Source organism: Gallus gallus, chromosome 14 (assembly GCF_016699485.2).
Source record: "Gallus gallus isolate bGalGal1 chromosome 14, bGalGal1.mat.broiler.GRCg7b, whole genome shotgun sequence".
In the NCBI taxonomy this organism is placed as follows: domain Eukaryota; kingdom Metazoa; phylum Chordata; class Aves; order Galliformes; family Phasianidae; genus Gallus; species Gallus gallus.
Genome location: NC_052545.1, coordinates 4,890,007 through 4,904,836, shown reverse-complemented (window position 1 = coordinate 4,904,836; position 14,830 = coordinate 4,890,007). Strand labels below are relative to the sequence as shown.

General features: G+C 58.4%; 1 protein-coding gene across 4 annotated transcripts in view; it reads right to left on the bottom strand.

Annotated features, from left to right (window-relative positions):
• RAI1 (retinoic acid induced 1) overlaps positions 1-14,830 on the bottom strand; it is a 61,216-nt gene that overhangs the window by 8,503 nt on the left and 37,883 nt on the right. The gene's annotated exons all lie outside the window — the stretch shown is intronic.

Here is a 14,830-nt window from a genome sequence, read left to right as displayed (position 1 = left end):
ATTGAATTGCTTTACACCGCCCTGCATTGTCACCTTGCATTGCATCGCTCTGCATCACATCACCTTGCCTTGCATCACTTTATCGCCCTGCACTGTCACCTTGCATCACATCGCTCTCCATCGCATCACCTTGCCTTGCATTGCCCTGCACCACCCCCCATCTCAGCAGCTGGCCCTGCATCACGTCACATCGCCCTGCATTGCATCACACTGCGTCACCCCGCGTCACCCTGCATCCTCCTCCAGCGTATCTCCCCACATTGCATCGCCCTGCATTGCATCCTGTGGCCTGGGGATGCCTGGGGTCCTGCTGCCTCCTCCTGCCCTGCAGCATGCCCTTTCCCCACCTACCACAGCTTTGCAGGGTGGAAACCCCTCCCCAACCGTGGCCTGCAGGGTGCTGCCACCCCAAAGCTTTGCTGGGCCCCCTCGTGTTCTCTGTGCTCCACGCTCCCGCAGCCCATAGATCCACAAATCCCTTAAGGGGTAATCCTTCCTCCTGGGGCTGCCAGCATCCTGCGCACCCCCGCAAACACCCTGCTCATTGCCATTCTCTGTAATTATTGCGATAATTACTGGAGGCAGCAGCCTGGAGGGACAGGAACGTGGGGCTCTGCTGCAAGAAAAAACTCATTTCAACTTCCTGGGTCTGTCCGTCTGTGCCTGCCGCCGCCTCCCACAGCCCCCCCATCCCCAGCCAATAACCCCAGTGCCGGTGCGATGCCATCTGGAAGCTGTCTGCTCCTGCCAGCAGCCGCCGATTAGCTGAGTGCTCGGCACAGCCGTCATTAAACGGCCCCATTTCCTCTCCCCGCCCGTGTGAGGTGTGGGGAAGCACCTGGGTCACCCTGCTTTGAGCTCACAGAGGGGCCCCGTGTTCTCAAGGAGAGATTGGTGTTTGGAGGGGATGCAACCTGCCCGACCCCAGCGGGTTGGAGGTGTGGGGTCCCCCCGGGATGTTGCTCCTGCAGTGACCCTGCTGCAGCCCATGCTGTCCCCTCCTCAAGGAGCTTAATGCATCGCACCCAGCACTTGCCAGGTGCTGAGCTCAGCACTGTGCCAAAATGCACCAAACCAGCACAGATCTGGACTGCTCCTCTGCACACAGCTCCCATGCAAGCACTTTATCTGTCCCACACTGGCCTCAATTCCTGCAGAGTCCCATGGACAGTGTTCACATCTCAGCGCCTTTTTGGGGTTTCTCCACGCATGCAGGCATCTATTTCTGTATGGGAAGCTCTTGGGGATGCCCTGCAATGCTGCACCACCCCAGCACCCCAATCCCTCCCCCATATTTCCACCCAGAGCCTCTTTTCCTTCTCTTTCCACCTCGCTGCTCCATTTTGCAGCTGCATTTCACGGCCCACACGGGCAGTGCACGTGGTTAGGGCATATATCTTGGGGAACAGACAGTTCCATTAGGATCTGGTAAGCCTGCTGCTAGAGCCCCTAATGGCGAAGGGGTGTGGGGGCTGCCCTGTCCTGCTCTGAGGCCGGGGGGGGGGGAGCATGGGGGCTGCGAGAACAAAGGAAGAAAATCAAAGCCAGGCTCTGGGGCAGCCCTGAGCTGCCGTGAGAGAATGAAAGGGAGAAAAGAGCCCCTAATGCCGCACATGGAAGCAGGTTTGAAAAATGGGATCGGCCAGAGAAAATGCCGGGTTGGTGCTTTCAGGGGAGCCTTCCCCCTCCCCGCTCTTTTATTATTAATTATTATTACTTTTCCAAACAGCTGGGGCAATGCCAGGCTGAGCAAAGCACCCGGCACGAGGGGACGTGTGCAGGGGAGGACATGTGGGGGACACACAAGTAGGATGTGCACATGTGCAGGGCATGCATGCATGTGGGCTATGCACACGTGCAAGCTTTGCATGCACACGGGACAGGCAGGCAGGTTTTGCATTCATGCACGTTGTACACGCATGCAAGGGTGCAGTGCTGGGCATGCAATTGGGTGTGCGTGCATAGAAGCTCCTGGGGCAGCACTGTGCCCCAGCTGTGCATTGGATCTCCATCTAGATTGAGCTCCCAGCGAGGTGCAGTGCCTGCAGCCACGTGCTGTCGGGGGGCCACACTGTGCCAGCAGCCCTGGCCCTATCTGAGGAGCTCGAGGCCACCTCTGCCCCAAGCTGTGCCGCAGCTTTGCAGGAGCAGGGACTGAGCAGATGTTGCTGCCTGATGTAGGCTGTTTCCGAGCAAGCGCTTTAATGGCATCAAATCAAGCTGTCGACAGCAGCAAGGTTAAGTCCCTTTGTAGGAGAGGGAGGAGGAAGTGGCTGCGTCCCCAGGGCTGCGCAGCGCTCCCTGCTACAGCCTCAAGGAAGGCGCCACCCCCCTCCAACGCTGCGGTGGGATCCATACGGGGTTGGGGGGACTGCACTAAGCAGCCCTAAAAAGCCACCACGGCTGCACATGGGGCTTTGACACAGTGCCCCAAGGGTGACCTCGGGAAGGGCTGTGTCCATCAGAGGAGATGGGAACGGTGGAGACATCACGCAGAGCCCGGAGCCAGCATCGTTCTGTCCCTGCCACACACAGAGCCACACGCACATCTGGCTATGGCCACCCTGGAGCATTTTGTCCCCTCTGTCCCCAGAGACAGCCCAGATGGCCCAGAACTCCCAGCACAGCCCTGGGGTCACCCTCTGGAGTCATTCAGGACCCACAGCACCTCCCAGGGCAGGCGCAGGACCTGCAGTGATGCACGCAGCTGATGCAGTGCATGGTGCTGGCGTGGTGCACGCGGCTGATGCAGTGCACAGGGCTGATGCTGCAGTGCATGGTGCCGATGCAGTGTGCTGTGCTGATGCTGCAGTGCATGGAGCTGACACGGTGCACAACACCAGGGCATGGCACCGCGCTCCCAGGCTGGCACAGACCCTCCGTGCAGACACCCGCCAGCACCACGGCTCACCGCCTGCCTCCTGCTCACGCAAGGCGCTGTGTGGCTGTGTTTGCCTTCATTCTCACCCCCCCTCTCCCTCCCTTCCTCCCTCCCACCCCTCTCCCTGATGGCTGGCAGGCAAAAGGCACCGAGCACCATGAGGACCAGATCTGGAGCCCTATAATACAACCCAAGAGATCAGGAAGCATCCAGGACCCCCCCAACCCCACAGGGCCGTGCCTGGGGGCCATTTCCCCGCCCCCCTCCCCAAGCTCCTCTGGTTCTCAAGCTCTGGCTTTTCCGATGCGACATCAACAAGGACTCAGCAACTAAAAATAGCAGTGCACGCTCGCAGGGTAACGCTGTGCAATAGGAGCAGCGCTGCCACCGCGGAACCCCCACCCCCTACACCCTGCTCCCAAATCCCCCCACCACGCATCACAGCCCCACAGCCTGGTGGTGGTTGGGGGGGGGGGTTCAGCCCCATAGAGCTGCTGGGGGAGGGGTTCCCAGTGGATGCTTTCTTGGGGGAGAAAGTGCCTATCAAAGAGTGTCAGCCCCGGATTTGCTTAATTGTGAGCTGGTGGAGTTTAAAGAAACACTTTCTGGCAGGCTGCCACACCGCAAACTGCTTGGTATAATTTTATTATTAAGGGAGGAGAGAAAAAAGGGGAGAGAGGGAGGGGGGAAGGAAGGCAGCGGCGGAGCTCTGCACAGCGCTGGGAAACGTCCCCAGGGGACACGGAGGTACTGCTCCAGGTGCACCCCCCTTCGGTGCACCCCTTAACACACCTCTTTTCCAATGCACCCCTTAATGCACCCCATTACCTACCCTCTATCCAATGGATCCCCCTTTCAGCGCACCCCCTCTCCAGTTCATCCCACGTATGCACCCTCTCCGGTGCCCCCATCCAACGCACCCTTCAACAAATCCTCACCCCACTGCCCCCCTTCATGCACCCTTTTTCCTCTGCACCCTTTTAACACACCCTCGATACAATGCACCCCTTAACGCATCCTTCTCCCAACGCGCTCCGTTAAAACACCACCCCTCCAAAGCACCCCACTGACCCCTCTGCCCCAATACCCCCTTCTAATGCCCCCCATCTCCCACACAAGCCCAAGGAGGGGGCACACACAGGGCAGCCCCCAGCCCCCTTCCCCGCCCCCCCCTTCTCCCCGTGCCCCCCCGGCGCTCAGCCGAGCGCAGCAGCTGTTCCCTGCACACTTCACTTGCCCGCAGATGATGATAAATGGCGCTGGGGCTGCGCCGCCCATTGCGCGGGGGTGGGCGGATGCGGGCAGCCAGGAGGAGGGATGGGGTGCGCAGAACCCCCCCGCCCCCCCCAGGACCAGCCGCTCCTCCCATCCGGCTGCTGGGGAATTCCCTGAGCAGGTCCCTCCCTGAACCCCCCCAGATGGAATTCCCATTGCAATGGGGTACAGCCTTCCCCATTTGAGGCACGCAGCCCTTAACCCCCACCCCCCCACCCCCCTTTTTCTTTTCCAGCCTTGCTCTGCTCCTCCCCGGTGAGGAATTTTGCTCGGGAAAAACATCGCCTGCAAACCTCACTCATGACTCAACGTTTCTGCTCCGTCGCCGCTGCCAGGGGAAGCCCGCGGCCCCCCAGCCTCCCCCCCGGCCTGGAAATCCGGCTCAGCCCCCCCCCCCCCACTTCCTCCATCCCCTCTTTTTTCCCTCCTTTATTTATTATTTTTTTCCCCATTGCTTTTTGCTTATCCCAGGGAGAAGGGCTCTTTGCAGCAAGTCGCCGCAGCTCTCCTTGCCCCTGCACGCAGCCAGCTGGCAAGAGAGGGCTTTGCAAAAAGAAAGGGATTAAAAACTAAAATACAAGCAGCCCCGAGACTCGCTGCAAAGCAGACGCTCCACCTGAGCTTCCCTGGGCAATGCCTCCTGCAAAGCAAACGCGCTGCGGAGACAAAATTCATGGCAGGGCCGAGCGTGCAGTGAGGGCGGCCGCGTGCTTATCGCTTCCCCCACCAACAGGATTGACATCAACCTTGAGGCGCTCACAGGAGAGAGGAAAACAAGTCGATGGCTGCACAGGAAATATGGCTGAGGTTAAAGAAGGACCCGGCCTGCCCCATGCTGCAGACAAAAGCAAGGACGGCCAACGGGAGCCGTGCTGGGGGGGGTGGGGGGGACAGACAGATCTTCCCCAGCACCGCAGTGCCCTTCAGCCAACCCTATGCCAATGCTTCAGCCTCAAACCTGCATCTCCAACCCTTCAGCCAACCCTTCAGCCAACCCCATGCCAATCCTTCAGCCTCAAACCTTTAGCCCCAACCCTTCAGCCAACCTGTCAGTCAGTGCTATGCCAACCTTTCAGCCCCAACCCTTCAGCCAACCCTATGCCAATCCTTCAAACTCAAACCTTCAGCCCCAACCCCTCAGCCAACCTTTCAGTACCAACCAAGTGACCCACATGGATGAATGCCAATGTTTGGTTCGTTTCTGCTTTTCTTCTTTACCCATTTCCTATTGGAGGGGTCAGGATCTCTCTTCCTCCCTTCCTTCCTCCCTGCCCGCCATCACGTTGCTTCCAATGATAATTCACTAATCTCATCATTTATAGGACTGCTGATATAAAACAACGCACGGCACATCCTTGTCCCCACACTGGATGGGTTCACTGCTGCCACACTGCTCCCCACTCCCACAACACAGCACAGGTTCCTTTCACTGACCCCGCTGCCCAAATTTTGGGGAGGAGAGCTCAGCCACACTCACCCCTTTGCAAGCCACAAAGTGCTACAAGCCAAGAGGAACAACCACCTCACCCTGGTGGGAACATGGACTCCTGGGTGCGTCCCCCACTGCTCTGTGCCTCAGTTTCCCCTCAGGACGGGAACTACAGCTGTTGGCACACTGCCCCATGCACAGCTGCCATGGGGACAGCCCTGCCATGGGGACAACCCATCTCATCCCCATGGGCACACAGGAGGACTCACACCCTTGTTCGGAAGTGCACAGTTGCACCTCACCCACCCCAACTCTGTAGGACACCCAGCATGCACTGACCGCTCGCTGTTCCACCATCAATCTCTGGCCGTAAATGGCTCTACCTCTGAACACCCTCCATTTCCCCTCTGTGTCCCTTCTGACTTATTTCAGTCCATTTTAGCCACTGCCTGGCCCTGCTGAATCCCCTGCCCTATTATTATGAGGCAGTGGGGTTAGTGTGTGCAGGGTTCTGCTGCAGTATAGCCTTCGCGTCTCCAGGTGCTCCCAATGCTATCTCAGTGCCTTCCTGGCACCACCCGAATCCCACCTTGGTCCCATCCAGGTCCCATCTCAATCCCACCCTGGGCCCATTTGGGATCCAACCCAATCCCACTCTGGTTCCATCCCTGCCCTGTCCTGCTCCCATCCCAATCTCATTCTGATCCCATACTGTTCCCATCCTGGCTCCATCCTGGTCCCATCCCAATGCCACTGCAGTCCCATCCCGACCCCATTCCTGTCCCATCCCTGCCTCACCCTGGCCCCAACCCGACCCCAGCCCCGTCCCCATTGCCACGTGCCACATCCACCCACCAGGGCCACCTCCTGCAAGCGGCCAACAGCTCTGTAAGGCAGCGCAGTGCTCCAGCACTCCCCTGAGTGACACTGAGCAGCGCCCAGCACCGATGCTTTTCCTGTTTTTATGGGATGGGGCAGAAGATGGTTCTGCCAGGAGCCCCCCAGGCTGCTCGTGCGGTGGCCCCATCGCCTTCACCCCTCTTATGGGGGGAAAAATAGAGGAAAGAGGGGGAAGAAGAAATAAAAGAAACTGCCATTTGATGTCCTATGATAAATCATCTCGGCATTATGCGCTTCCCGTCTCCAAATCCCGAAGACAAACACGCGGGCAGGTTCGCCAGGAAAGCAGCTTTCCAAAGGCCGTCCTCCATTCCCCCATTATTGCCTCTGTCAATCAGCGCCGCCGCGATCCTAACCTCTCGCACCCTGCAAAATCTGCCTGTTCCTTTTGTTCCTGCTGAAAACAGGGGGGGAGGAAAGGGGGAAGGGAGCGGAATTTGGGGCAGGGAACTTCCAAAAGGGATGATTAAGGAGTTAATCTGCCTGAAATAGATAAGGAGCTTAGAGCTGCTGGTATTTTACTGTCCAAGTTTGGATTCAGTGTGTCTTAAACACTGGCTGGAATGTACTTAGATATGACCAAAGTACATGTCCCCCCGAGGAATTACGAGGTTGCCAATTAGATTTGCTTCCCAGATTCACTCAAACCTTCACAAGCTTCTTCAGAGCAGGGAAATTGCTGCCTGTCCCCGGGGAGCAGGGGGAGGCGCGGAGACGCGCTGCCCTCCTTATGAATGAATAAATCACGGCGGCGCGGAGGCAGCCGGGGGGTTTGTGGCAGCGCGGCGCTGCCGGAGGAGGAGAGCCAGGGAAGCCGTGGCGGGCACAGGGCACGGTGTGGTGGGGCTTCCCCTGGTGGGCGTGGGGTTGGGGGCTGCTGCGGTGGTGCTGGGGGCAGGAGCATGGAGTGAGGCAGGACAAAGAGCGGGGAGGGAGCTGTGGTCTGGGCCTGGTGGTGTGCCGTGCCGTGTTGTTCTGTGCCACGCTGTGCCATGCCACGCTGTGCCGCGCCATCTCGTTCCGCACCGTGCTGAGCCATACCACGATGTGCTATGCCATGTCACACTGAGCCATGCCATGTCATCCCATGCTGTGCCATGCCATGCTGTGCCAGGCCATGCCGTGCCAGGCCATGCCATGCCACGCTGTGCCGTGCCATCTCACTCCTCACCATGCTGGGTCACACTGTGCCATACCATGCTGTGCTATTCCATACCATGCCACAGTGTGCCACGCCGTGTTGTTCCATGCTGTACCATGCCACGTCGTGCCATGCCATGTCATTCCATGCTGTGTCATGCCATGATGTTATATGTCATGCCACATCGTGCCATGTCATGATATACCATCCTATGTCACACCATACCGTGCCATGCCATACCATGACATGCCATACACACACGCACCAGGAGAGCCCTATCGATCACCTCTAGGAGCAGCCCCACAGCACAACCCAAACAGGGAACCACCACCCAAAGAGCAAAGCCACCACCAGCAACAAGGCAAAGCAGCAACGAAAAGCACCCAGATCCCAGCACGAAAACACCCCTTTGCCCACATGTTAACAACAACACTGCGTTATTTGCAGCGCTCTGCAATGCGCCGGTGTACACTGAGCAAAAAGTACCATAGCCTGGGGGCACTGCAGCCCCATTGCAGGGGGGGGGGGGGGGGCTGCAGCCCCCCCGAGCTGCTGGAGCAAAGTTGCAGGAACATCAGCTCGGGATGCAGAGTCCTGGTAACAGTTGCTATGTGAAACATTCAGAGGTGGAATTTACTGTCACAGTTAATAATAGATGAAGGTTTTAGAATGTTTGATGCTTTACATTTTAAGCCGTTTGATTTATAATGTTTCAGAAAAGGAGGGGATAAAGCGGGGGGGGGGGGGGGGGGGGGGGGGAAGGCAAGAGGCAAACGGCACTGTGCAGTAAACACTTGGGGATGGCTGGAGCTGGGACATGGGAGCATGGCAAGATGGGGCCCGACTGGGACTGATCCCCTCAGCTTCCAGAATGCATTGCCTTCCTTGTTGTTTTCTGTTTTCCTTAAATGGATGCATCTCTTCTCATTATTGACTTGCTGGCGCTGTGCTCCCTCGTGCAGGTGTACCTCAAGTGGTCTCCTTAAATAGCAGCACACTGTGCCCATGGGGTGCGCTGATTGGGATCGTGGTGCCAAAACAAATAGAAGGGTCTCGTTCCCCTTCTGTGCCACTGCTGTGCCTGTATGAGGGCAGGGTGATGGCCCAGACCCTGCTGAGTTCTGTGCGTTGGTACTGCTTGGATGGAAGGATGCTGGGTGGAGGGGTGAGAGGTGGAGGGATGCAGGAAGGAGGGATGACGGATGGAGAGGTGCAGGACAGGGTGAAGGGATGTTGGGTGGAAGGAAGCTGGATGGGGGATCTGCTTGAAAAAAGGACACTGAAACCTCCTAAATGAGGATGTCCTCAGTGGGCTGATGCTCTCCATTCTCTGAAGGAACAGCAAGCGCAGGCACTGTGCATGGACTGTGGTGTCCCTTGGTGCCCCTCCATGTCCCTTGGTGCCATGTGGTATCTCGTGATGGGCTCTGAGGCCCTGCAGCACCAGGACACTGCAACCCACTGCTCTCCGGCTCCCTTCTCCACCTCCTCCAAAGTCCTGCAGCATCCCAGCCCAGGCCTGAGAAATGAACACTGATCAGGATTCAGTCCCCAGAAGGGAACAGCGAGTGGCAGCAGGGCGAGGACCCAGAACTGGGCAGAGAGCTCAGCAGAGTCCTGATCCAATGGGGGAAGAGAATAAGCCACGTTTTCCCCCAAACAAGACTTGAAGCAACACAGAAGAGCCAGAGGAGCCCTGAACACAGAACGGGCAGCACACGTGTGCCCCCAGCCCGACGTCCATGGGATGCCCCATACCCCAGAAGCTCCATGGCTGCCACCCGCTCCCTGCATGGACACAGGGGTGGCAGGGACGCGTCCCTCGCTGTTCCCACTGCCCCCACATCATCCCCACAGGGTTTGGCATTCCCACGGGTTCTGGGGCTGAGCGGCCCCGTGATGTCTCAATTAGGGATTGTGCACCGCCCGATTTACATATGCACAGCCCGTAAGGAGCGGAGCGTCATTTCTTTATAGGGCTCCTTTGACACACAGGGTAGCTCGCCTTAATGAGGGGGATATTCCACAAAGATCCGTTACTAATGGGCTTGAGGGCGGTGAGCAGACGCCTGCACGGCCGCAGCCAGAGCCCAGCTGGGGTCCCACTGAGAGCTGGGAGGCTCAGCCCCCCCGCTGCCCCCACTGCGGATGGGTTTTGGGGCATTCCAATGGTTCCTTGGCATCGCAGAGCGATGTCACCTCCAGCCTTCGCTTGGCCAGAAAATCCATTTGCGGAGCCCACTGAGAGCAGTAACCTCCCATCTCAGCACGGCAGCCCTTTCACCCATCCCCAAAACACAGCCTCAGCAGCTCCACGAGGGGATCTCCAAGCCAGCACAGCTCCAGCACCCCCAGTGCACGTGCTGTTTTTGCTCCGAGCACCAAAAATACTGACATCCCCAACACTCAGCTGCGGGTCAGTTACTACCAGGAGACCACATTCTTAAAATCCACACAACGGCCTTAAAACCCAAACCCCCATCAGAGAGCTTCGGGGGGCGGCTGTGCATCCCTCCCTGCAGAGCCCCGACACGTTCAGCGCACGGACGCAGCCCCGCTGCCAACCCCGGACCCCCGTTAGCAGGAGGTGCTCTGTGAGCCCCCCACCGGCTGCAGCGCGTTGGCAGCACCGAGCGGAGCGTCCCAAGGCACTGTCACAAGGCATTAAGCGGCGGTGCTAAAAATAAGCAGCGGCAAAAAAAAAAAAACCAAACAAACAAGGAAACGGCAAGGCCCTGCCCACCCCTGGTTGGGGGCTTGGCTGGATTGGATTCCCTCCCTCCGCCCCCCTATCACCCCGCACACCCTCCTGGAGGGAAATGGTGGGGACGGTTGGTGCCCAAGGTTGGAGCGGAGCCACGTGCCCGGCTGCGGGAGGATGGTTGGCTTTGGGCACCGGGTGGTGGGATGCAACGAGCAGCGCGTGTCCCACCGCCATCTCCTGTCCCTGCAGCTCCCTGGGGGTGCGAGCACACGGCGTTGCCATCGCTCAGCCCCACAGCCTGGGGAGCGCACGGGGCCCCGCTGACTGCCTGCACCCCACGTGGACGCGGGGAATGCTGTCCCCACGCTCATGGCACGGGATGGGCTCCGTGTCCGCAGCCGGAGCCGTGCGCCCGCCCCGGTGCCTGAGCTCCGGCTGGAATGAATGCATGCACATACCTCTGCCTCAGCATGTGTGTTTGCTCTTCTCTTCCGCGGCTGTGATTGATTAAAGGATCAGGGACATCTGAGAATGGAGGCAGCAGCGGCAGCAGCAGCAGCAGCTCCCTTTGGACTTGGAGAGCTTCCTTGCCTGCTGCTTGCTGCTGCCGTTGCCTGTCAGGCAGCTTTTAATCAAGGTTTGCTTATATCTGCAAAGGCCTTTCCCAGAGGGATGAAGGGAGGAAAAGAGGGGGGGAGAGTATATTAACATGCCAGCCACCCTCCCTCTGCCTCTCCTTTGTTTATGGAGAGGGTCAGTGCTTGGAAGCGTCTGACGGGGACGGGGACGGTGCTTTGGGGGTGCCGGGGGGGCAGGCAGTGCGCTTGGGGTTGGGGACAGTGTATGGAGGGAGCAGGGCCCGGCGGCTTGGTGGCCCTGGGTGAGTGGCAGGTCTCTGGTGGGGGACATAGGGACCACCCCAGGTGTTTCCAAACGAGGTCTCAGCTCAGCATCATACGTTAGCTGAGATCAGCACGGCAGGCGGAACAAGGCGCTGCCATCTGTCCCCACCCCTGCAGAGGGACACGGTCCCTGTCACCCCTCTGTCCCACAACAGCCGCAGCCAAGAGCCCTGGGGTGGCCACATCTCCGTGTCCCACGTCCCTTCTGTCCCCAGCAGCAATCCTGAGGCTCCAACAGCACTGAACCCAAAGGGACCTCCCAGAAGAACAAGGAACGGTTTGGCCATGATGTTGGGATACCAGCACTGCCCAACCCCAGCAGCACCCATGGATCGCCCGCTCCAAGCACGCACCGCAGCCTCCAGGTGCAGGGCACCCAGCCTGGCAACCTGGTGACCCCCAGCCCCGTCTTCTCCATGAGCACTGCCTGTCCCCGCTGCCATTCAAGCGCATCGCACGGGCTCCCCGTGTTACCTTATGGCTCAGCTAATGACCTGCTGCAAGTACAACTTGAAAAACCGCACTCCTCGCCAGCCATTAAACTGGTTAGGACCAGCGGGTCATGCTTTATTGCTTTAATAACTGAGTTTATGAAAGGTCGTCTCATAACTGATAACATGCATAATTTTTGTAACTTAATTAATGCTGCTAATATACTGGAGTCTCCATCAGCTGCTGTTGCAACTGATGTGCAGTTTGCATCCCGAGCGGGTGAGCGCAACCTGGAGCTCTCCGTGCATTGAGGTGTGGGGATGCTCTGCAGCACATCCTCACCCCAACACCATGGTGCTGCAACTAAAAGCATGGCTTGCAGTGACGCCCTGGCTGCAAGGGGACTGCCATATGAGCTTGCAGGAGTGGGGATCCCAGCTCCAAACCTGACCGGCCGATGCCTGCAGCTAAGCGATTTCTCCACCTGCCCACACGCTCAGCTGTTGGAGCCAAGGGTGCATGCACCGCCTGGGAGAGTTCTGCCCCAGGAAGGATCAAAGCCTCTGCACCTTCAGCAAACCCCATCCCCACTGAGATGGGAGTTTTGCCTTGAGGAGGAATTTGGGGCTGTGCTATGGTGGTTCCCCCACTGACCCCACTTTTCGCAGTGACGCTGCTGGCACGGGGCAGCTCCTGCGTGCCACATACCAGACACGGCCCCACAGAGCTCAGCGTCAAGGAGCAGCCCCAGCACTGCATTTTTTAAGGCCAACTTCTTCAACAAGAATGCATTTTTCTCATTAGGGAGTGGAAAAATATAAAGGCAAACAGCTTCTCCCCAGCACCCAAACGCACGCACACCTGGAGGGCTGCAAACAGAGGCACTTCCAGGGAGCAGAGCCCTGCAAAAATGCTCCTAAATGGGAGTGTGGGTGCACACAGCCAGCAGCACATACAGGAGCTGCAGCACACACAGGAGCTGCAAATCCCAGCCCCGCACACTGCACTGTGCTGCTCCAGCTGCCTGCTTAGTTTTGCAAATTCTGGCTGCAAAAAGCCAACATGTCTGCTGCTGCTGCTGCTGCTGCTGCTGCACGGCACTGATTGCTCGGCGCTGGTTATCGCCTGCCAGCACAGCACTGCTGCACCAGGGCAATGCAGGTAGATAGATGATTTCCCAGCGAGTTTTCCAAGGCAGTGGGTGGAATCTGCTTGCGTGTGATTAGACAGCTTGGCTTTTTGTTTTCCTTTAGAGAGAAGGGGGGGAAAAAAAATTAAAAAAAAAAAAGAAGAGGCATGAAATATGCAGCTTCCCATCCCCTCTGCCCTGCAACACAGCCCTGCGCGCATCGCAGCGATGGTCCCTCCGGGACGCACAGCTTTGCCCACACTCTGAGCAATGATCCCGTGGAACGAGGCTGTGATCTGTCATCAATCACTGCGGGCGCTTCGCCCTCCCTTGCACGCTGTGAGAGCGCGCTCCTGGCTCCCAAAATCAAAGGGCTCAGCGTGGGAGGGGTGCTGGAGCCCTGTGCAGGGACACGGTGCTGGGAGCCACGTGCGGCCCCACGGTGGGAAAGGGAAGAGCCCGGCAGCACTGGGATCGCGCGGTGAGGTGGCATCGGGACGAGCTCCCCAGCAGCTCTGCCCTCCCAGGGAAGGCACTGGCTGGGCTGAAGGCTTGTGCTGCCCCTGGGGAGCTCAGCACAACGCGCCCATCCTGCTCGTCCCCGTCTGTCCGTCCGTCCGTCCGTCTGTCCGCAAATACCAATTACGGTTTGGGAGAATGTATATCTGAGATGTGCAAATACAAAAGGCAGGAAATAAAAGTCATCTCTTACCGAAGAGGAGAGGTAACCATGACTACCTGGGACCTCATTTAAAACTGTGCCGGCCGCAGGCTAAAAGGCACCGCTTCCCATTGTTACACGCGTTTACGGAGCGCTTTGAAACCCCCGAGCCCCCCCAAAACCAGCTGGAAAGTACGGCTGGCAATGAGAAATGGGGCGGGGGGTGAGGAAGGGGGGGTGACGGGGAAGCTATTTATTTCTGTTTGCAGGTTGGTTCCGCATTCCCCCCCACTACATGAGAGCTGCAACTTCAAATGAGCATCGCGGATGGAGCAGCGGCGCCGGCGGCATCGTGGCTCTGGCACCACGTGGCCCCGTGGCACAGCCACAACCAGTGACCAACACCCACAGTGTGAGTGTGGCTACCATGTGCCCAGGGCTCGGTGGCCATCGGTGCCAGCCCCGCCGCAGCATCTGCTTCCCCACGGGGCCAACTGGGGCATTTTCTGCTTTTTTTCTTTCCGAGCAGGGGAACAACAAATGGTGAGGAGTGAGTGATGGATCGCCCGTCTGCGTGCACAAACGCCCTTTGATCGGGGACGTGAATGGGGCTTTGAGGAGCGGGGGCCGCTCCCAGCCTGGGAAGGACGCGGCATCCCGAAGCGCTGCGGCTGTGCCACGTGGCTCCTGCGCTGCCCTCGGCTCTGAGCTTTTGCGGACCCACTGGAAACATCCCCACGGGGCCAAGGCACGGCGATACATTGGGTGACGGATGGTCCCAGCTCCAACCTCAGCAAGGGAGCAGTGGGACGCACGGATTTTCTACCCATGTACCAAGGATGGGTCAGCGCCGGATGGTGCCACAGCGATGCCCCACTGGGACACCCACACGTCACTGCAGTAACAACCTGAGGGCTCAGCGTGGGGTGTGCCCCTGTGCTGGGCTATGGGGAACCATTGGGATGGCACAGATCCCGCTGTTCCTGCACGCTGCAAATCCTCGTCCCGTCAAAGCATCGCATAACGCTTCTCTGGGGTAGGGAATGGTGCTGCTGGGTCTGGGGCCGGGGTAATGGGGGTGATGTCTGGCGTGAATGTGAGCTCAGAGGACCGTGCACGCTGGGTAAGCAGGCACAACCCATGGCCCCACACCTCAGGCCACAGCACCGGGCTGCAGGCGGGTGCCCAAGGCAGGAATTATGGTCTGTACAAAAGACAATGACAGTGAATCTTGTTACTGGCTTTTCAACAAACGTAATTCCTTTTTATTAGAAAATTAAAGGGTATGAAAAGCTTTCCAAGGCTGAAGAGCTGAAATGTGCTTTCATAAAATATGCGGCATCTGATAAAACGGATTTGCTGTCTGCCTGCCCGGC